The sequence below is a fragment of the Lepidochelys kempii genome, chromosome 4 (genome assembly GCF_965140265.1).
Source record: "Lepidochelys kempii isolate rLepKem1 chromosome 4, rLepKem1.hap2, whole genome shotgun sequence".
NCBI classification, from domain to species: Eukaryota; Metazoa; Chordata; order Testudines; family Cheloniidae; genus Lepidochelys; species Lepidochelys kempii.
Genome location: NC_133259.1, coordinates 85,082,498 through 85,106,850, shown reverse-complemented (window position 1 = coordinate 85,106,850; position 24,353 = coordinate 85,082,498). Strand labels below are relative to the sequence as shown.

Genomic DNA, 24,353 nt, shown 5'->3' with positions numbered 1-24,353 from the left:
CAGGTGGATTTGGTTAGAGAGAGAGGTTGAGGGAAAAGAAATGGAAATCTGTTGGGGTGTTCTTTTGGGAAACGGGGGTGCCTGCTGCCAACTTTAGGGGAGGCACCTGTTGCAATAAGAAGGTTGCTCTTCATAGTAATCATGTGTGCTGTTCTTACACGTCCTACTTGTGAAGGATGAACTCACATACTTATTTGAGTCAATTTCTTCTGTGCCAGAGTGCTAGCAAGGCATTTGGGATCTCTGCCTCCCTGCTCTGTCAAGCTGTGTCCCAACTCCCATCCCACATCTAGGAAGAATAATCATATGTATAAGACATACATTAGTAACGGTGATGGTAATTAATCATTGGTACAACTTACTGAGGCTCCTGCTGGATTTTCCATCACTGGCAATTTTTAAATCAAGATTGGATTTTTTTTTAAATATATGCTCTAGTTCAAAAGGAATTATTAGGGGAAGTTATGTGGTCTGTATTACACAGGAGGTCAAACTAGATGATCACAATGTTCTCTTCTGGCCTTGAATCTGTTTAAAGTTTGCTAAAATACACAACCTTAAAATTTGCTTTCCACAAGCTCCTTGTCAAGCTGAATCATTCAGTTGTTCTTGGAAATCAAACACAAAATTGATGCAAACATGGCTGAGGTGCATTAATTTTTAATTTGATTGATAACTTACCAGCTATAACAAGTATTACAATTCTTACATTTTTCCAGTGCAATTGCTATATCTTTGGAGAAAGAGCATGATGATAAAAGGAAAAAAAAAGATATGATGAATTTTAATCATTCAGAAGTTCTATCTGTTTAAGGTAGCCTTTCTATAACTATGTGTTCTGTTGGATTAATACTTTGCTGTAACTGGACAATTGAGTTGGTATGTGGTGAGTAGAGCCAATGGAAGTTGCATCATTGTGATGATTATGAGGGGAAAAATTATTACTCATTATGCCAATTTAATTAAGTGTAAGCAATGATCCTCCTATGTAGTGCGATTTACAAACTTTTCCCAAGTGAAAGGAAAACCTTAAAGATGGCTTTGTGCCCCCTCCCCTTGGGTTTTTTTTTTCTGTTTGGGATGCTGCAAAAATCTTTGCAATTTGTCCCACTAGGGATAAATTCATTGTGAATTCAGAGACACTACTTTGCTCTCCTAGGCCCTGATTCTGAAGGTACTCAACATATAGGTGAAGCAGCTATTCAAATTCATAGATTCCAAGGCCAGCAGGGTCCATTATGATAATCTAGTCCGACCTCCTGTATAACACAGGCCATAGAACTTCCCCAAAATAATTCCTAGAGCAGATCTTTTAGAAAAACATCCAATCTTGATTTAAAAATTGGGCCCTTCCATTTAACATAGTGCATCAAAAATGAGGAATGTGAACAAAGTTCATGTGAAATGAAAATCTGCCCTTAAAAAGTAACATTGTACACAAACTTTTTGTGTAGTTTCAACAAGCTTTTTCCCTTGACCTTCCTGGCTTCACTAAAAAGAGGAACTCTACTTTATCTGCCAGAGGCATTTCTTGCAGTATATCCTTTCTGCATTCTGGAGGTTTCACCATAAATCCTGATATGAAATTAATAGCCTGTTGAGGTTTGAAGGTATATCTTAACTTTTGAATGCTTGCCAAAATGACCATATAAAATTTTGAGGTTTACCCTCAAAATTCAACACGCTTCTCAACTCCATCAGCTCTATTATGAAGCTATTTGCAGTAATTTGTGTTTCATCTTCTACTACCTCATAGCATCTATCTTAGAACAATAGTGATCAAACAAAGTGACCATTTGTTTTCCTATTCCAGAGGTCTAGGTTAAATTGTATAATCCTCTCAGAAGCTGTAAGGATTGACTATTTTCTCAAATGTAATTCTGGTTAAATAACCCAAGTATTTCACTGGCTTGCAGATTACTGTTCCATGAGATGTTCTCTGTTGTGGTACTACTTGAAGTTGATGCATTTATATTGTCTGACTATCTTTAATTTTCTAGCAATTGTAAGTTGGAGGAAATATGCAAGCATATAGACTATATCCGTGTCAATTTTTGCAAGGGAAAGTTGAGATCCATCAGAGTTTGGGAGAGAAAATATGGACAAGATATTGATGAAAGGGTTTGATTAAGATAATGAAGTAACAGGTATGGATCTGGAAGAGAACTAAAGGAGTTAGAGGAAAATACATGCTCTGATTCAGGATCCATTTGTACTATTTAAAAAAGCAATAAAATATGTATGACTACTTAGATATAGGAACTGCTGCAATCCTATTGAGACACAGAATATGCTTATAGTACAAAAAAGAAACTATGACAGAAATGATAGTACAAAACATTAAAGAGACAAAGAAGATGATGAAGCCAATCACAAATGCTCTAAAATCTTATTGGGAAAGTTATACTGAAAATAAGTAGAGGATTCTTCTGGAAGTGAATAGAAGCAATTAAAGGATTATATTAATACTCAGAGTGGAAGAGATCACTGAGGGACCACGAAGAGATAGTGAAATTACAGTTTTTCTTGTGTCTTGTTTCTAATTTAGTGCTTGTCCTCAGTATTCACCAGGAAAATTACAAGTGAAATGTAAGACTGGAACACAGTTTTCAAAGACTGAAAAACAGAGAGCACCAGTCACCAGCAGTTGGAACCTTCTGTTGCTATTACCACAAAAGGCTGACACCATCTCAGGGTAGATTAAATCGTTCAGGTGTCAGAGAATTTAATAGCTCTAATAAAAAAGATTTAACAAGTCCTTGGAGGGAGAGAGCAGATATAGAGAAATTAGTTACAGGTCATAATCTCACTATCTGGGACAGTGTATAGTTAAGAGCCAAAGAATTACTCAAGCCAGGTCCTTATATAACTTAACTATGGTTCTTAAGTCGGAAAGTCTAATGTCCAATAATAGTACTACAGAGCCAAGTGTTTCAAGGTAAACAGAGTTCTGAGTGTGGCAGTTGTTTCACAATGTATTTGTTGAACATTTTATATAGATCACTGAGGGATGATGGATGAGGTTTTCAGAACCAGTCACAATCACTTTAATGTTGTTAGACAAACAATCCAGGAAAGGAGCGGACATTCTTTGCTGCCATTCCAGGGCTAGATGGATCATTCTTTTTGCCCCACCAGCTCTGTAGAAATCCTCAGGCTTCACCTTGTCCCAGCCCATAGCTGGAATAAGGATTTGGCTCTAAAAGCATATGCTTGGAGTAACTCACATATACCATAACTGCTCAAGCTACACTCTAAAAATCTAAAACAAAATAAGAAACTTTTCTAAATTAAGAGAATATATGGAAGAACCTTTCTAGAAAAGGAAAATATTGACTTGTGTGACCTGTATGAGGGGAAAAAAAATTTTTTTGATGCTTCAATGTGAAGATGGATAGGTATCCTTTTATTTTATTTCCTGATTATTTAGAATTATATACATGCTAATAAACAGTGCCTACCCATATTGTTTAAGCACCCTTGATATAACTTTTTAAAACATCACAAATAATAGTCTAAGCATGGCAGTACACTTAATTTTAACCTACCACCAAATAAGCCAGGCAATTTAAGAACTCTTCCTCCTCCAACAATTCCCCATCCTTACACTAGTCTCCTGCCTCTCTCTCTCCATTTTCAAATTCCTTGGTGAAAAAAACAAGCTTTGTAGTGTGACCTGGAGGCCATCAGAAATTGAGTATTTGAAACCATATGGAGAAAGAATTCTAAAGCCATGGGACCCTCAAAGAGAACATCCCACCTTCATCTTGAATGACTTCATTGTGTAGCATGAGGCGAGAAGCACTCTCTTATCTGGTAAATTATAAGCCATTTAGAGCTTTTTAGGTCAAAACCAATCCCTTAAACCTCACTCAGAAACCCATAGGCAGATTTGTTATGCTGTAGGACAGCTTCTTCCTCTTCTGGATTATTTCAGTAGGTTTTGCAGTTGTAATGCTCAGGTAACAGTGCGCACCCAATATGCAGGTAGCTTTTTCACAGAGCATATCATGATCCCTTGTCATAAATTGGCAGGTTTGTTCTATAGTTTCCCGCCCCCACAACGCTTTATTTAATCATCATGCTGCATGGTCTAGCCACTCGTTAAAATTTTTCAAAACTGTTTTCCTTTGCTTCCCCACAGAAATATCAGTGTCCAAGAGAAGAACACATGGTCCATTGTGTTTTACAAATACCCTAATTCTTCTTATTTTAACTATTGACTACAAAACAACATTGGTCAAACTGCTCATCAAGGAAAGTGAAACTATCCATATTCATACTGTGCCTCAGTGTAGACAATAAATGAAACATAATCCATTCATTTGATTACATCTTCTACCACATTATCCCTAAAAAGCAGCAATTATCCAGCTATAACTCCTATAAGAACTCAGGAGAAAATATAAAAGATGAAATATATTAACTTTTAAGGAAAGTACAGGAGAGAGAGACAACTTTCTCATTAGCATACAAAACAGAGACCACAGTGTTGAAAAGTCTGAGTGATGCTTTAGATACAGTATGTTTAGGCTGGCTCTAGGACTAAGAAAAATTTACAGAGGCCTATTCCATTTTAAAAAGTGTGGGAGGAGAAGGTATTTGAATTATCATGTGATCAAACTTGAATAGTACATTGAATAGTAAATAGAATAGTAAATTTAAAAAGCTGTAGATGATCCAATGTATTTTGGTGAGCTTTCCAAATAAAAACTAGATAAGCAATAACTGTTCATCATCTGCATTTGTGAGTGGTTCATAAACAGCAGTTATATCTACTCTAATGAATGTTCATTGTTAGTTAGCAAAAACACATTGGTGGTATACTACATCATCAAAGTGATGGGGCTTTGATGGTACATTACAGCAATCTGTCACCAGGGAGACAGTACTTTGATAATGTGTTACATTAACTACATCATCCAAAGTACCATCATTGTGAAGATAAAGTGCAGTGCCAGCTGGCAGAAAGCATGATGCAGTTAGGTTTACTTTTAGATAAACTTCAGAAATGCATTATTTCTTTAAGAAAAGAGGGTACATGAGTGAATATGTTAACCAACTGTCTTCTATATCACTGTATTTTGAAAGATCTGCCTTTTAATTAGAAATAATGATTCCAGAAAGGTTTAATGCAGTGAGGAAAAAGTAAAGTACAGAAAGCGAGATCCCCAGCTATGGTTGAGCTGTGTTAAACTGTGCGGAAGAGGGTAGGAGGAAGGGGGAAAGCTCTAAGAGTATGTCTACACAACACACTAAGCCCTGCTCTGTGTGACTAGTGTTTGTAGACTAGGTGTTTGCAGGCCTGCTCTTGAGCATCCACACTGCATGAGAACCCAGTCCTCATAACTGTGTGGGCACAGCAATACTGCACTGTGCAGATCTGAGACAGCACATCAACCTCTGTGGGCATGCACCATTGTATCCCAGGATTCCTAGCACCCTCTCCAGCTGAAACCACTGTAGGGTTTGGCTCATGGTGGGTTGTGGGCGAACTTGTCCGTCCATGCTGCAGGAGTTGATCAGAAAGGCTTTGGGTGGTTTTAGTCCAACAACACATCCAGCTGAGTCATTTTGTGACTGCACACTCCCAACACTTGGCACCATCAACATGGATCCCAACACAGTGGAATAATTTCTTCACCTCATGCTCTCAGTCCTATTTTGGGACATAAGCAGAGCATCTGCAAGATGCTCGTGGATATTTCTGAAGCAATTTTTGAGCTGCAAAAGGTCCTATCTAAGAGAGGGATACTGATGTGCCAGCTGTGACCAAGTTGATGTTGCTCTTGTCTGATGGCTTAGCCTCAGGCTCCTCCCCCTCCCTATGTACGCTAGCACTTCTGGAGCAGGGCCCCAAGCACAGACTGCTGGGACCACATCATCATGTGGACCTGGGACGACCAACAGAGGATCTAGATCTTTCCCATGAAGCAGCAGACATTCCTGGAGGTTTGTGATCAGCTTGCTCCTACCCTCCTGCCTCAGGCCACCTACGTGAGGGAGGCTATGCTAGTCCAGAAATGGGTCGCTATAGACATCTGGAACCTGGCTACCCCAGATTGCTACTGTTGAGGTTGTTGTGGTGGAGGATTGTGAGGCAATTAGGACTGTGAGGTACCCAAAGGTGACGGGCACTAGAAATGTTCCTGAAACAATTGCTGGCTTTGAGGGAATGGGCTTTGCAAACTGCATTGATGGGATTGTTGCCTGCTGCAAGGATCACATGAGTATGTGAACCACAAAGGGTACTACTCCATTGTTATGCAGTCCCTGGTTGACCACAGGGGCAGATTCATAGACACAAACATGGAATGCACTGACAGGATGAATGATGCTAGGGTAAAGTTCCAATCTCTGGAACACCTTCAAGGACAAGCTGGACATTATTCCCACTGAATTATACTGCTATAAATGGAGCCATTGATCCCACTGTTGTTCTAGGGAACCCAAGCCAGTGCTGTGTTTGAATTGAAGTGATTGTTAACTCCAGTTACAGTAATAAGCTGTGCTTTAGTATCTTTAAAGGAGCCATGACCTTATTACTCCCCCAAATGGTCCAGGAGAGAGCTAGACATTTCAGGGCAGACAGTTTGTGGGAATTCGGAGTCACTTGGCTAGTAATAACCATGACTAGAGACCAGAGTGTGGTTGTTATGTAACAAGCAGACTTCTGGAGTTGCTGAACCAGAGCTGCTCAACACAGAGACACTCAGGGCATGCTTGTCAGCAGGCTGAGAGCATCCAGAGAGAGGTACAGCATCAAAGCATTTTAAGACAGTCAGGGTTACAGGACAAGTGGTGACACAATCTCTCACTGGTCAGGGTTGAACCCACACACAGATGGCAGTCCTCTGCTGGTCTGGAACAGAAGTTCATGCTTCTTACTCGGGATCTCTAGAATATTAATGTTCTCCAGAACTTGCACTGCCTGACAGTATTGAAAAACCACAAGTAGTGACGAGACCACTGATAAGGCAGAAATCATTTCAATTGCATTTTGTATGTTTATCTTACAACGATGGGTGATAGCTTTCAGCACTGCTCCAAAGGATGTCTGAAGTGGCCAGTGTTTTTTTCTGATTTTGAATTAAAGAAGCCCTCTGATAAAGCAGATTTTTTTTTTTACAAAGGTCAGATCATAATGTGCTCTTTCTTTCTCCTTTCAAGGCACTTGCACATCTGCAGGGGAAATGCATGTAATCAGAAGCAAGGAGGGGTAGGACGACCCACCTCCAGCAGGCAAGGATAATGAGAGTCTGAGAAGAGCTAATGGGAGAGCTTTTAGATAAAACAAATCAGCAGATGGTGTTTTAGAAAGACCAAACTGAGTACCAAAAGAATAAGTATTTCTGCAGTGTGGAAAGAGACAGAGGTTGCACAGCATGACGAGAGATTGGAGGACAGATTAATGGAGCATATCCACAGGTTGAGGGACGAAGACAGCGCAGCACAAGTTGATGTTCAAGCTATTACTTGCACTCATGGCTACCAGACTGCAGCCTCCAGCTCCTGCTCCTACCTCGAGTCCCCTCCATGCTATCATGCCCTGCAGACTATACATCCTTTGCACATTTCAGAGGTTGGCTGGACCGTGTCCCAGGCAATGAACAGTAGCACATGGAACTGACAAATGTACCCTGTGCATTCATCCACTCCAATCCAATCAAGGCCCACACATGCAAAATGCACCAGAAAGGCCAAGGAGAACAGAGGGACAGGGAAACTCAAGAATAGCTGGGCATGTAATTTAGGAACATTCATCTTTCACTGTTTTGTCACTGAGTTTGTTTACTGTGCTGTATGTTTTGATAATAGCTGGTCTGCCTTTCTGCTTCTTACACTGGCATGTAAATACTGTGTAAAATAAAGTGTTGAATCTGGACATAATGCTACAGTAGGAAGTTTTATTATCTGTAATGTTAAAAGTGGCACAAACGGTTATGAATGTTATATGCCCATTCTGAATAACTGTCATAATAAACATTTACGAACTGTCATCAGAGCAATCTATAAACTGAGAGTTGCAATACATTGGCAGTATTGATAAAATGCATAAGATCGCCAGACATTTAATGCTGTGGGGCTGTAGGTCTTTAGCAGGAAGGCCAGTGGTCAGTAGTGATGGCTCAGTGCATTACAGTGGTGTGAAAGCTAGGAATACTGTCTAGGGACTCACCAAGCCTGGGTTCAGTACTGTGGTCCTGATATCACCCAGCACTCCTGGGATACCCAGGAACCAGGCTTATCTGGATGGGCTCTGTGAAAGGCCCTGATCTTTTGGGGAATGTGCATGTAATGGACTGGTTCCCAGGACCACTCCTCTGCCCAATATCTTCCCACTTCATGTCTGGGAGTCTAGGTTTTCATGGACAAGGTACTCTCTTCTTGGACTTGGACTGGCAGAGGGGGAAGTTGTTTTCACTTGGAAAAGGGATTGTCAGAGAAAGGTTTAAGGAGGGAGACATGGAATACAGGATGCACCTTAAGGCAGGATAATTTGGGCTATGACATGGAGTATATTCACCCAAACAGAATCTCAGCTCCAGGTTTTAAATCGATTGGGCAGTCATATTCCTGGTGGCGAAGGGGGGGAAGGGGGATCGGGGGGAGGGGACATGTGAATACATTTTGTTCTCTGAATACCTCTGAAAATTCTTGATACTTTTCAGGGACAGCGATGTCAAACCTAGCATCAGAAAAGCCCACTTATTGCTTGAGCACCTCTCCCTGTTTCTGGACCCCAGGCAAGGAGTCCAACCTGAGTTTCCAGGGATTTGAGTTTGGAAGTCTGGAGGCAGATGTCCTGGCAGAACTCAGAGTTAAAATGTCACAGTGTCCTGCCACCCCCAAGATATGCAGGTCATGTTTTGCTGGCCTATAGCCATTGGGCCATAGCAGGAAATAAAGCCTGCACTGGTTCATGAAACCTTGAAGCTTGCTACGGGTCCCTTCATAGTGCTCTAGTAGAAGTACCATGGATTTGGGATCATAAGGTGATATGGGACACAGGACCTGGGAAGGCATGTCCATTTGAAGTTCTGTGATCTGTTCCCAAAGGGCAGAGTTTTCCACCCAAAGCTCATCTATTGAGTCCTGTAAGGCTTGGTTTTCCACCTGTACACAGAAGCTCCTCTCCTGGGGGCTCAGTGTCACCTGGGGCACCCGGGATGTGAACAAATTTACAACTAATGGTTGTACATATCTGTTAATTCCATATAATCCCATTTGCACTCTCCATCCCACTAACATCTCAGTTGTACCCAGATTGAACCTCAGCCAGCTAGCTCTCATCCAAGCCACAGTCTTTAGCAGACACTGGCTTTTTGTATCAACTGCACCAAGGGGATCAGCCAAAGGAGAGATACACAACTCAGTAGCTGTCTAGGTTCCTATATGTCCCCTATCACCATGACACCTGTGAATTCAAATTGTCTTCATACTTCAAACACTATCACCTATGCCTCCTTATTAACCCTCCAAGCAAAAAAGAGGGGGAACAGAGTAGAACCTTGCAGTGCCTTACTTCAAAGGACACCCTGCAGGTGGATGAACACACACTTAAAATCATGCTCTAATTTCTGTGACATGAAAAGGAGCAAATACACTACAAAGTGGTTTATCTACTCCTGTTAGTTACCACAACCTCACCACTGACACGTTATGGTCAACCAGATCAAATGCTCCTGACAGATGGAACAAAAGCAGCATAAAAGTTTTCATCTTCCAGAGCCAGAAGTAGATCATCCAGCACCACTGTTCCAATTTCTGTTCCATACCGAGGTCTAAACCCAAACTAACCACGTTAAGGAAATCTGAAAATGGCAAATATTTCCACACTCTTCTCTGTAAACTTCCCCAAAGTACACTGTATATTTTATCTCATTATACTTATCTCAGAAGCATATTGATCTTTTTGAGGGTGCCAAAGTCAAAAAACTGTTACTTGAGTAGGGGTCTTTTAGAGAATAGTTGGCATTATATGCCTGACACAGAAAGACACTGACTATCTCCACCAACTATATGCACATTACCTCCTTGCTGACCTTTACCAGTGTCACTGTGCTTCAGTGGGTCACAGCTGACAATACCAAATTCAGAATAGACTGTTGAGAAATAGGGCAGACTCACCCCAAACTGGTGGTTATTCTATCATTAGATTATACCAAGTCAGTAACAAAAGTGAACTTCTGTATCATCACACTGGTTAACAAGTCATCAAAATGCAGTCTCCCTAGGCATTCCAGTCCTTTGCTTACCACCCAGTCACTGGAATTTATGATGAGTGGTACTCAAAACCAGTTTCATCAGAATTAGGGTCTTTCTAATCCCAAGGGATCAGCCACTTAGACAGGTCAATATGTAACTCAGATCTTACCCAATAACACACTGATGCCAATCCTTGAGTAACTAAAAACTAAATATTTAATAATAGAAGAAAAGAAGGAGTTATATATGGTTAATAGATCATATACATACAAATTATTACAAAGTCATTTATCAGATTTGTAGCAGTGATGGAATAAACTGCGAGTTTGCAATTATCTCACTGCAATCACCCAAACAGATTGGCAGTCATCAGTCTTTGTTTAGAACTTCCTTGTTAGAAATCCAGTCCAGAGAAATGAAGCAGGAAATGAAGACTAAATGGAGATTATCTCAGTTGCCTTTTTATATCCTCTGCCACGTGCACTGAAATTTACTGTCCCAAACAAAGCTCACAGCCTCTGTCTGTGGAAAGTTACTGGCGCAAGATGGAATCCAGTGTCACATGAGCATATCACATGTCCTTACATGGCTTGCTGAGTCACAGTGGGTAGTCATTGGCCCCCTGGTACTGGGGCATCTGAAGGAAGACCTAACTGGGCAGGATGAGTTTCTTCTATGGCCCATTGATAGAGTGAAGTGTCCTTAATTGGCCATCAACACATAGCTTGATGTAAATCCTATCTGGTGTAAATGTAAATCCTATATTTGTCCTTACCCATAACTATTTCACATTTGGGGACAATGTATACCTTCAGATCAGCGGCACTGCTATGGGTACCCGCATGGCCCCACAGTATGCCAACATTTTTATGGCTGATTTAGAACAACGCTTCCTCAGCTCTCGTCCCCTAAAGCCCCTACTCCACTTGCGCTATATTGAAGACATCTTCATCATCTGGACCCATGGAAAAGAAGCCCTTGAGGAATTCCACCATGATTTCAACAATTTCCATCCCACCACCAACCTCAGCCTGGTCCAGTCCACACAAGAGATCCACTTCCTGGACACTACAGTGCTAATAAACAATGGTCACATAAACACCACACTATACCGGAAACCTACTGACCGCTATTCCTACCTGCATGCCTCCAGCTTTCACCCTGACCACACCACACAATCCATCATCTACAGCCAAGCTCTGCGATACAACCGCATTTGCTCCAACCCCTCAGACAGAGACAAACACCTACAAGATCTCTGTCAAGCTTTCTTACAACTACAATACCCACCTGCGGAAGTAAAGAAACAGATTGATAGAGCCAGAAGAGTTCCCAGAAGTTACCTACTACAGGACAGGCCTAACAAAGAAAATAACAGAACGCCACTAGCCGTCACCTTCAGCCCCCAACTAAAACCCCTCCAACACATTATTAAGGATCTACAACCTATCCTAAAGGATGACCCAACACTCTCACAAATCTTGGGAGACAGGCCAGTCCCTGCCTACAGACAGCCCCGCAACCTGAAGCAAATACTCACCAACAACCACATACCACACAACAGAACCACTAACCCAGGAACTTATCCTTGCAACAAAGCCCGTTGCCAATTGTGCCCACACATCTATTCAGGGGACACCATCACAGGGCCTAATAACATCAGCCACACTATCAGAGGCTCGTTCACCTGCACATCCACCAATGTGATATATGCCATCATGTGCCAGCAATGCCCCTCTGCCATTTACATTGGTCAAACTGGACAGTCTCTACGTAAAAGAATAAATGGACACAAATCAGATGTCAAGAATTATAACATTCATAAACCAGTCGGAGAACACTTCAATCTCTCTGGTCACGCAATCACAGACATGAAGGTCGCTATCTTAAAACAAAAAAACTTCAAATCCAGATTCCAGCGAGAAACTGCTGAATTGGAATTCATTTGCAAATTGGATACTATTAATTTAGGCTTAAATAGAGACTGGGAGTGGCTAAGTCATTATGCAAGGTAACCTATTTCCCCTTGTTTTTTCCTACCCCCACCCCCAGATGTTCTGGTTTAACTTGGATTTTAACTTGGAGAGTGGTCAGTTTGGATGAGCTATTACCAGCAAGAGATTGAGTTTGTGTGTGTATGGGGGTGTGGGGGGGGTGAGAAAACCTGGATTTGTGCTGGAAATGGTCCACCTTTATTATCATGCACATTGTAGGGAGAGTGGTCACTTTGGATGAGCTATTACCAGCAGGATAGTGAGTTTGTGTGTGTGGTTTTTGGGAGGGGGGTGAGAGAACCTGGATTTGTGCAGGAAATGGCCCAACTTGATTATCATGCACATTGTGTAAAGAGTTGTCACTTTGGATAGGCTATCACCAGCAGGAGAGTGAATTTGTGTGGGGGGGTGGAGGGTGAGAAAACCTGGATTTGTGCTGGAAATGGCCCAACCTGATGATCACTTTAGATAAGCTATTACCAGCAGGACAGTGGGATGGGAGGAGGTATTGTTTCATATTCTCTGTGTGTATATAAAGTCTGCTGCAGTTTCCACGGTATGCATCCGATGAAGTGAGCTGTAGCTCACGAAAGCTCATGCTCAAATAAATTGGTTAGTCTCTAAGGTGCCACAAGTACTCCTTTTCTTTTTGCGAATACAGACTAACACGGCTGTTACTCTGAAACCTATCTGGTGGGTGTCACTCAGGAATACAACACATGTGTAAGATACAAGTGCATAGCCAATATTCATAACTTTAGATCTATGTATCATCTTTGTATTTAACTGGGATAATCATATTTGATAGATCACAACTTTTCCATTGAAACCTTACATAATACACTTTGTACAAGCTTTGTTGCAATTGTATAAGAGTGGTCATACCAATGATATGAATGGTCATATTCAATCATACAGCATAAGAACCAGCCAACAGGGACACAAGTTCAATGGACAGGTAGTTAATTGAAATGCCCCCAACATCTCTGGAACCCAAATGAGCATCACTGGCCTGGTCCATGACAAAGAAGGAATCTCTCACCAAATCTGATACAATTAAATAATACAGGAAACACTAAATACAAAAATAGACAACCCCTCCCCCCAGTACTTTTCTTATCCCCTCCTCAAAACATCTTCCCTTTCTGCCACTAAAACCAGATGACTCTTCAGTGGAACATGGGGAGGAAACCCCATGAAGCTCAGGCTCTAAAGAACACTCTCACCTTACTCCTTAAAATCCCTCCCAAAAATCACAGATTTAGAAATTCCAAGGCCAAAAGAGACCATTTCATCATCTAGTCTGCCCTCCTGTATAACACAGGCCATAGAACATCTGCAAAATAATTCCTAGAGTATATCTTTTAGAAAAACATCATTTTTATTTAAAATTGTCTGTAATAGAGAATCTATCATGACCTTTAGTAAATTGTTCCAATAACTAATTATCCTCCCTGCCAAACAATGTCTGACTTATTCCAACCTCAATTTGTCTAGCTTTAATTTCCAGTCGTTGGATTGTGTTATACCTTTCTCTGCTAGACTGAAGAGCACCCTGTTAAATATTTGTTTCCCATGTAGGTACTGTGACAGACCCAGACCAGTGGGGTACAGGAGTCTGGTAGAAGGCAAATATACTGGCCACTGGATGAATAGTTTTCTGTTCCCTGAGTTACCAGAGCAGGGGCTTCACTAGAGCAATCAGGAACCTGCTAGAACTAATTAGGACAGGCAAGCTAATTAAGACACCTGGAGCCAATTAGGAACATACCAGAATCAATTATGGCAGGCAGACTAATCAGGACACCTGGTTTAAAAAGGACCTCCTGTCAGTTAGTGGAGGGTGTGTAAGGAGTAGGGAATGAGAAGGCATGCTGCTGGAGGACTGAGGTGTACAAGTGTGATCAGGCTTCAGGAGGATCCTGTAGTGAGGATAAAGAAGGTGCTGAGGGGAGGCCATGGGGAAGTAGCTCAGGGAGTTGTAGCTGTAGCTGTCATGCAGCTGATATAGGAGACTAAACAGCTGCTATCCACAGGGCCCTGGGCTGGAACCCAGTGTAGAGGGTGGGCCTGGGTTCCCCGCAATTTCTGATTCAACACAGGAGAAGTTGACCTGGTCTTTGAGCAACACCAGAAGTGAAGGTGTAATTTGGTAAAGGATCTGGCCTGTCCCTGACCCACTAGGAGGGACAACAGAGACTGTTCTCCATTTTCCACATGCTGGTCAGTGATGAGGTTAGCTGAGTGAATGGTAGGTTTGAGCCTCTAGCAGAAGTGACCAAACTGAGGGCTGCCATGAACCTCTGAGATGAGCAAATCCACCAAAAAGTGCAGAACCCACCAAGGCAGTGGAGGAACTTTGTCACAGTGCTTATAAACTGTAATCAAGTAATCTCTTAACCTTCTCTGTTAAGATAAATAGATTGAGCTCATTGAATCTGTTACTAATGGGCATGTTTTCTAATTCTTTAATCATTACCATGGCTCTTCTCTGAACTCTCTCCAATTGGTCAATACCCTTCTTGAAATGTGGACACAAGAACTGGATACAGTATCCCAGCAGCAGTTACATCAGTGCCAAATACAGAGATAAATAACCTCTCCACTCCCACGTGAGATTCTTCTCTTCATGCATCCAAGTATAGCACTGCACTGGGAGCTCATATTCAGCTGATTCTCCACCACAATCCCCAAATCTTTTTCAGAGTCACTGCGTCCCAGGATAGAGCCCCTATCCTGTAACTATGGCCTAAATTCTTTGTTCCTACATGTACATATTTACATTTAGCTGTATTAAAACATGTTTGCTTGCACCCAGATTACCAAGTGATCCAGATCACTCTGTATCAGTGACATGTCCTCTTTGTTATTTACCATTCCATCAAATTTTGTATTATCTGCAAACTTTATCAGTGATTATTTTATGTTTTCTTCCAGGTCATTGATAAAAATGTTAAATAGCATAGAGCCAAAACCCGACCCCTGTGGAACCCCACTAGAAACACATCCACCCAATGATTGCCTGTTTACAATTGCATGTTGAGACCTGTCAGTTAGCCAGCCTTTAATCCATTGAATGTGTGCCATAGTAATTTTATGTATGCAGTGTTTTTGTAGCCATATTGGTCCCAAGATATAAGGGAGACAAGGTGGGAGAGGCAAGTGTATGAGGTAATATTGTTTATTGGACAAACTTCTATTGGCGAGAGAGACAAGCTTTTGAGCTCATACAGAATTGTTCTTCAGACCTAAAGAAGACCTCTGTGTAAATTTGAAAGCTTGACTCTCTCACCAACAGAATTTGGTCTAATAAACAATATTACTTCATACACTTTGCCTCTATAGTAACTTTTGTCTAGTTCTCCAATCAAAATATCATGTAGCAAAGAGTCAAAGGTCTTATAGATTTCTAAGTATATTACCTCAGCCCTATTACCTTTCCCACCAAATTGTAATACCGTAAAAAAAGATATCAAGTTAATTTCTGTAAACCCACTTAGATTGGCATTACTCTCCTTTAGTTCTTTACTAATAATCATCAAGTCCCATATCAGCCATTCCCTTATCTTGCCTGGGGTCAATGTTAGACTGCAAGTCCTATAATTATCTAAGTCATCCAATTTATTCTTTTTAAATATTGGTACAACATTAGATTTCTTCCAGTCTTCTGGAACTTTCCCAGCATTCCAAGACTTATTGAAAATCAACATTAATGGTTCAGTGAGCTCTTCAGACAGCTCTTCTAAAACTCTTGAATGCAAGGTATCTGGACCTGCTGATTTTAAAATGTCTATCTTAGTAGCTGCTGTTTAACATCCTCCCAAGATGCTAGTGAAATGGAAATCATCATCATATATGACATGACTGAATCATCTGTTTTTCCCCAAACACAATACAAAAGTATTTACTGAACAATTGTACCTTTGTGGATTATGGATAATTCTACCATTTTCATCTAGTAATGGACCAATGCCGTTAGGATTCTTTTTGTTCCTCATATACCTTTAAAACCTATTTTCTAACTCTGCTAGGCATAGATTTTTTTTCTTTTTACCTCTCTGTTTCCTATCAATTTTCTATGACTTTTCTAGCTTCTGATTTATATTCATTCTTATTGACTTCCCCTTTCTTCCATTTGTTTATATATATATATATATATATATATATATATATATATATATAATTTTTATAGCTGCCTTCTCTTCTCCTCTAAACCAGCTCAGATTTTTTAAGCAATATGGCCTTCTTCCTCAGTCCTGGGACTGTGGCTTTTTGAGGCATCTGGTAAAGTTTTCTTAAACAATTCCCAATTATAATCAACTCATGATCACTTGTACCTAAGTAATCATTAATTTTTATATCTGTGATCAGTTTCTCTCTTTGTCAAGATAAGATCTAATATAGAATCCCCCAGTATTGGATGCAACACTTTTTGAGTTAGGAAACTGTCATCTATAATATTTAGAAATTCCAAGGATGCTTTGGTACTGGCAGCATGAGACCTCCAGTATGTGTCACTCAAATTGAAGTCCTCCCATGATTATAAAGCTTTTTTCCCTACGCATTAGAGAAAGCTGCTTAAGGAGGTGGTCACCCTATTCGTTAATGTGATTTGGCGGCCTGTAGCAGACACTAAGGCATCATCTCCTGCTTTATCTGTTAGAACATTGACCCATAAGAATTCAAGATCATTTTCTTGTAAGTTGTCAGTGACTCAAACAGATAATGCCATTTTTGACAGAGTGCTACTCCCCCTGCCACCTTTTGCCCACTCAGTCCTTCCTAAATAGGTTATAATCATTGATTTTAACATTTCAGTAATTGGAATCATCCTATCAGGTTTCAGTAATACCAACTAGATCAAGTTTGTGCTAATAAATGAACAATTCCTCTTGTTTGTTACCTGGGCTTCTATTATTAGAGTATAGGTAATTAAAGAACGTATTAGCTTCATGTTCTTTGGTTCCTTGAATAATGTTGTTCTCAGTATCTTGATTTTGTGCTAACTGTGTGCGTCCCCCTCTTTATTAGTTTAACACCTTCCTGACTTCTCTAGCCAACCAGTCTCCAAGGAGATAGCTTCCCCTTCTACTGAAGTGTAGGCCATCCAAACTATGTAGTCCTGTCTCCCCATAAAAGGTGGACCATGTTCCACAAAACCAAAACCGTGCACCCTACTCAGCTTAACTAGCCAGTGGTTCACTTCCAGAATCTTCTGCCTTCTGTCTTCTTCTGCTCCTGGGACAGGAAGGATCTCTGAGAAGATTCTTTGAACATTATTCTTTAACATGCTTTCAACTCCTCTGAATTAATCTATTATCTTTGAGATATCCCTCAATCAGCATCATTAGTGCCAATATGAACGATCACCATTTGATCCTTGCCTATTGAATTCAGAAGCAAACCCAATCTTACAATGATCTCTCTGGCTCTGGGAAGAGAGGACACTGTCCTGTTGTCAGTTGGTCCCTTGCAGAATTCTGAGTATTGCGTGCTCAACAAGGATTGCCCATCTCCTCTTTGTGGGCAAGCTTAATTTTCTTACAGGTTTGGCCAAGCTGCCATCTCTCTGTTCCCTTAGACCAGCTGGATCTTGAAAGTTGTCTTCCACAGTTTCCACAGTGAGGACCTGCCATTGATTGGAAACTACTAGATATGTGGAATTCCTCCTGGTCCTCTTCTCTCTGGTGGCCACAACCTACCCATCCTTATTTATCTTTAGCTTTGCAGAAAGCAACTGTGAACTCTTGCCTTCGGTGGTTATGAACTTCCTCTCTCCAACTCCTTAGTGAGCAGTTCCTTTCTTCCTTGAACAAGGGGCACCTATGTTTTCCAAACCTTGCTGACCAGGATCTCCTCACCCTCTCTGATTATCCTAGCATCTCTACTTTCTTACACTTTGTCAAGGTTCCTCCCCCACTCTGAACTCTAGGGTACAGATGTGGGGACCTGCATGAAAACCTCCTAAGCTTACTTTTACCAGCTTAGGTTAAAACTTCCCCAAGGTACAAATTAATTTTATCCTTTGTCCTTGGAATATCCACTGCCACCACCAAACTCTAACTGGGTTTACTGGGAAACGTAGTTTGGACAAGTCTTTCCCCCCAAAATCCTCCCAACCCTTGCACACCACTTCCTGGGAAAGATTTGGTAAAAATCCTCACCAATCTGCAGAAGTGACCACAGACCCAAACCCTTGGATCCGAGAACAATGAAAAAGCATTCAGTTTTCTTACAAGAAGACTTTTAATAGAAATAGAAGTAAAGGAATCACCTCTGTAAAATCAGGATGGTAGATACCTTATGGGGTAATTAGATTCAAAACATAGAGAATCCCTCTAGGCAAAACCTTAAGTTACAAAAAAGACATACAGACAGAAATAGTCATTCTATTCAGCACAGTTCTTTTCTCAGCCATTTAAAGAAATCATACTCTAACACATACCTAGCTAGATTACTTACTAAAAGTTCTAAGACTCCATTCCTGTTCTATCCCTGGCAAAAGCAGCGTACCAACAGACACAGACCCTTTGTTTCTCTCCCTCCTCCCAGCTTTTGAAAGTATCTTGTCTCCTCATTGGTCATTTTGGTCAGGTGCCAGCGAGGTTACCTTTAGCTTCTTAACCCTTCACGGGTGAGAGGATTTTTCCTCTGGCCAGGAGGGATTTTAAAGGGGTTTACCCTTCCCTTTATATTTATGACACACTTATTTACTTTCTTGACACTAGTCATGATTTTATGGACCTCTATCATATTCCCTCCTTAATCATCTCTTTTCAAAGTTGGAACCTCCCAGTCTTATTAATTTCTCCTCATATGAACTTGTTCCAGACCCCTTATGTTTCTTGGTTGTTTTTTTTTCCCCTGTGCCTTTTCCAATTCCAATACCCTCTTTTTCAGGATGCGGGCATACCATGGATATATACGAAGATAGATAATAAAACAGGAAATATTATACTATCCCTTTCCTAATAATTCCCAATATTCTGTTAGTTTTTTGACGGCTGCTGTATATTGGATGGATGTTTTCAGAAAACTATCCACAATGATTCTAAGATTTCTTTCTTAGATGGTAGCAGTTGATTTGAACCCTATTATTTTGTATAATTGGGATTATATTTTCCAATATGCATTATTTTGCATTTATCAACATTGATTTTCATCTGCCATTTTCTTGCCCAGTCACCCAGTTTTGTAAATTCCCTTTGTAACTCTTTGCAGTCTGCTTTGAATTTCACTATAAGTAGTTTTGTATCATCTGTAAATTTTGCCATCTCATTGTTTACTGTTTTTTTCAGATCATTTATAAATATGTTTAACAGTACTGATTTCAGTACAGATCCCTGGACACCACTATTTACCTCTCTCTATTCTAAACACTGACCATTTATTTATTACAACACCTCCTTTAATAACTCTCTCAATCTGGGACAGTTCCTCAGATTAACTGTGATCACCCAGTCGACTCATTGATTTTCTAGCAGGCTTCCTGCTTCTAATGCACTTTTTAAAAAAATGTAAACTGATAGTTATTGAACCAGGTGTGTAGAACATAAAACAAGCCTACCGATGAAAGTATTCAATTGCCCTGTTTAAGCACTTAACAGACCAAAGTAATAGCAAAAAAAAAAATCCCAAAACCTAAAAGTAGCCTCTGAGGGAGGGGAAGTTCCAAAAAAGCTTTGGAAAGTCTAAATTCCAGTATTGGGGCACAGATTTAATCAAAGTCCCAGCCAAAGTAAACCTTACTGTGGGCAACAACTTGGAACAATCCCTACAGAAATGCTGTACAAAAGTACAATCGGCACATACTGGAGGGCAAGAGGAAAGAATGGATCAAGAAATGGGATACTCTGAATTGAAACTAAGTGAACTACTAGAGGAAACCTTTTTGGAAATTGTTAAACAAATAAAAGATATCCGTTCAGTATTGTCCTGAGGAGAAGTATGTACATAGAAGCCTGGGGAATATTGGAAAAACAAGAGAGATGTCTTGTAACAAAGCTGAAACGGTAATTGGCCAGAAACACTTAATTGGGTATTGAGTTTTACTCCTATATTAACTAATTATTCCAAGATACTTGGGAGGTGCAAGTGCATTCATGTATATACGCCAGTTCACCCTTGTCCTTTCTGGTATAGCTAATGGAGAGGTACAAGAAGTGTATCTGGTAATATATGCAAGCACCTGGGGAAATGAAATAGGGCACTATAAAATAGTGCCAAAAGAAAATGAATTGTGGTGTATACGTGGAGAGGAATGGAAACAAATAATAGGAGCCCAGTGGGAATGGGGCACCTTAATTAGAAAAGAAAATTAAAGTTTACAATGAAAAATAAAAGGGTAATGTGACATAGAACAAACAAGCAGACTTGTAATAATTGTAAAAGGTGCACTTGCTCAAAACTAGAAAATTATTTTAAAAGCTGCAGAAAACATAAGATCTAAAATGTGTGTTTGGTATAATGTTGTATGTCAAATAACAGAATGGAATGAAATTGAATGGGCATGAAATTGAATGGGCAATGTTGTTTTGGATTTGTGGAACCGCACTATTAGTACTTTTGTGCTTCTGTATTGGATATCAAATATGTAAGTAGTGTTTAAAAAAAGACAAGCTTTGCAGAAAACTTTTAAGATTAAATTGTCAGATTATGCTTGATATCTTATGTGAAACATACCTACAGCTCCCTCCCCAGATATCCTAGCTATTGCAATATCTTAATACAGAAAATCTATACATCAATCATCCTCCATGCTGCCTTTCCCAAATCCAACCAAGAGTAACCTTCAAGAGGTCTCAGGCCATGGTGGAAAGGTGGCCATAGCAATCACAGAAGCAGGTTCTGAGTGTGGGAGTTGGGCCCTACTCAGTGTTCTCATACGCATGGAGAGAGGTGGTGTCTCGCCTCTAGAGGTACCAGGCTGTGGTAGAAAAGCTATAGAAAGTGAGATTTCATATATAGCCTGTAAGTTCTTTTTCCCCCAGGAAGTGCTAGGCCATGGTAAAAATGAGGCAGTTGCAGTTGCGGGATCTAAGCGGGAATATGATGTCATATTGTAATACCAACAGACCCCGACCATCGATGGGAGGGATAGAACCTGGGATCTCTGGAACTAAATGCATGAGCCTCTACTGCATGAGCTAAAAGCCATATGCCCATTAGCTAAGGTTGTAGAGCAGACTCATTAATCTCTAAGTGATCTCAGTGCCACTAGAAGGTACAGAGCACCACACCCAGGAGGTGTGTGGGTTATATTATCGCATACTTTAAAACGTTCAAGAGATAACAAAATCTATGGAGAATTTTATTTGACCATATGTGTTAAATGAATTATGATGGCAAATCAACACTGATATAAAAGATGGGCACTAAAAATAATTCAATTCTGTTGGCTGATATCCTCAATCTTAAACTGTGATCAGATGAATAAAAAATCATGATAGAATAGGATGAAAAATTAGAAAACCTGTCTGGAAAAAAAAAAAGTCCCTTTAGGTTTTTCTCCCAGGTGGTGGGAGTCCCTGGCCATGCGCAGTTCTCTACATTGTGTGGCTTATGTTCAGGCCCCAGTTTTAGTCCTTGCAAGGGGACCCCACCCTCTGGAGACCTTATTATGTCTCTTCCAATGGGGGATCAAAAGGAAAACAAATGTTCCAGTGCAGCCAAGAATAATTTCTTCCAAGAGCCAACTAAAAAGGGAAAAGGCAAAACAGTACCTTCTTTCTTTGGGGCTGTCTGCACAGTGATTTTCTAGGAGTCCTTCTGGTAGGGTAGCTGAATCGTCTTCATACTGTCAGGCTTACCCTGGCAGTTTGCTGCATTCCCTGTAGAGCTGAGGGTGGAGAACTCCTTGATGGGAGCTCCTCTTGTGGTTTCATGAGTCACTCTAGCCATTTCCTGCTCAGGCTGATCTCTCCCCCCTAGCTGACTGCAGTTTCCTCCTTTTTAAAGTCCTCCTCCCTACCATACGTGATGGACAGGGCCAGAGAGGTGGGCTGATCCCACTCATAGAGCACCTCTGGCACCTTCCTCATCAGTGCCCTATGCACCCTGCCATACTGTCAATGCAGCAAAGCAGGGAAATCTGTCTGGAATGTTCATTCACAACACTGAGCAAATCATGAGTTGGTTAATGCATCAATAAATAACTTCAAAGACCAACAGTTATCTCTTTAATACTGTAGAAGGATCATTATATTATTGTCTCTTTATAACTTAAGAGTGCCCAATGCATTCCAAATTACAAACACAGCAGCCTGCTCATATCGGTTTTTGTTCTGGATGTCACAATTTAGCACCTGGTTTAAATTTATATGTAAAAATGTTGTGATCTATAGACTTTTTACTGTTCTGCTTGAGAATTCAATTTGAATAATAGTCACTTACAAACTCATAGGTCCTTCTGCATCACTAAAAGTTAAACATCATTCAGCTTCTTCAATGAACTGAAGTGACACTAAGATCTTTGCAAACAAAATGGCAGTGATAGAAATACTTTAGAAAGGAAATGTATAGACATACTGTAACATGTGGTTTCAGATGAACTGTGATTATAGTCATCTGCTACAGTTTCAGCACTAACCATGCAAAACAAAAACCTCCAGCATAATAAATACACGACAGGAAGGAATGAAGATAAATTACATTCTCAAACTGCATATATTGCAAATGTATTTTGCAGCAGGTAAGAGCTTTGGTTCATGTCAGGAGCAAAAGGTATCAAGCCCTGATTTGAGGATGCTTTTTCCTGAGCCTATAACTGCATAATCCTTGCTTACTAAAATAGAAACTGATTCTGCGACCCTTAGTTCCACTGATTTCAATGAGATTGCTCACAACAATAAGGACTACTCAGGCAAGTAAGGATTGAAAAATTGGGCCCATGTTTTGTATAGATTTGCATGATCATGTTGGGACAACTCCTGGAATCTTGACTTGGGAGTTTTGATTGAGTCCTGGAATTAGGTGTTTGTTTTGAAACTAATATCAAGTCGAAATGATGCTATATTGTATCCATTGTTGACCAGCCAGTTTGGGCAGGTCCAAATAACAAATTTCATTGTGCAGAGGGAGATGTGCAATCTTTCTTTCTCCCCTCAGCTCATAGGAGGATTCCAAGTTTATTCCAAATTATGCAACTTCTGTTGAAACCTTTCAACCATGATTACAATGTACTATATAACTGTTACTGGACAAATGCTGCACAGTCTAGTTTTGAAACTTTTAATGAGCTGTCAGGGTTCCCTCTCCACTCTGAAATCTGGGGTACAGATGTGGGGACCTGCATGAAAGGCCCCCTAAATTTATATTCTACCAGCATAGATTAAAAACTTCCCCAAGCCACAAATTCCTTTCCTTGTCCTTGAACGGTATTGCTACCACAACCAAGTGATTTAAACAAAAAATCAGGGATGGGTCTACTCTGCCCCTCCCTTTGGGGAAGGGGTGGGGTAGATCCTGGGTTGCCCTTAAATTCAAAAAGTGATCTTGGGCGTAAAAAGTTTGGAGACCACTGCTGTAAAAGAAGCCTATGGCTAAGTTCATGCAACTGAAAACAGCGCAGTTACCTTTGGGGATGTAATCAACTTTATGGGTCTGATAACTGAACATTTCAATATTATTTTTAAAGAGGCATGGTAAACCAGAATACACATTGCACAACAGTTGGCCATCTTGCTGTCGTTTACATATGATACGGAGTACAACCAGGATGTAAAAAACATTGCCACAGATTGCTTCTCTGACTTACCCTTTTCCAGTAACTGCTTACAGCATGATGATGGTATGATTGTATTGGAAAGAGAAGCCTTAGAGCTGTGGCAGCAGATCAATTCAAAGTATCTTTTAAGATATATCCTGTGATAGAAAAAATATAAAATTACCTAAGAAGAAAACAGATAAACAATTATCCAGGTGTTTCTCAATTTCTTTCACACATGTGACTTCAATGGAGTTATAGCAATTTACACCAGCAAAGGATATGGCCTCAATTTCTTTCACACATGTGACTTCAATGGAGTTATAGCAATTTACACCAGCAAAGGATATGGCCCAGTATATGACATGAAGTATTCATAGTTTAATTATACCTCTGACGAAACCACTCAGGTCACTTCAATTTTCTTTAAAAATGTCTTAACAAAA

General features: G+C 40.4%; 1 long non-coding RNA gene across 1 annotated transcript in view; it reads right to left on the bottom strand.

The window, feature by feature from the left end:
• The window catches only part of LOC140909995 (uncharacterized), a 194,950-nt gene extending 170,922 nt beyond the window's left edge, over window positions 1-24,028 (bottom strand). The window contains exon 1 of the long non-coding RNA XR_012158400.1: window positions 23,959-24,028. This is a non-coding gene — a long non-coding RNA (uncharacterized lncRNA). The remainder of the gene's footprint in view (window positions 1-23,958) is intronic.
• Window positions 24,029-24,353: the final 325 nt, after the last annotated feature.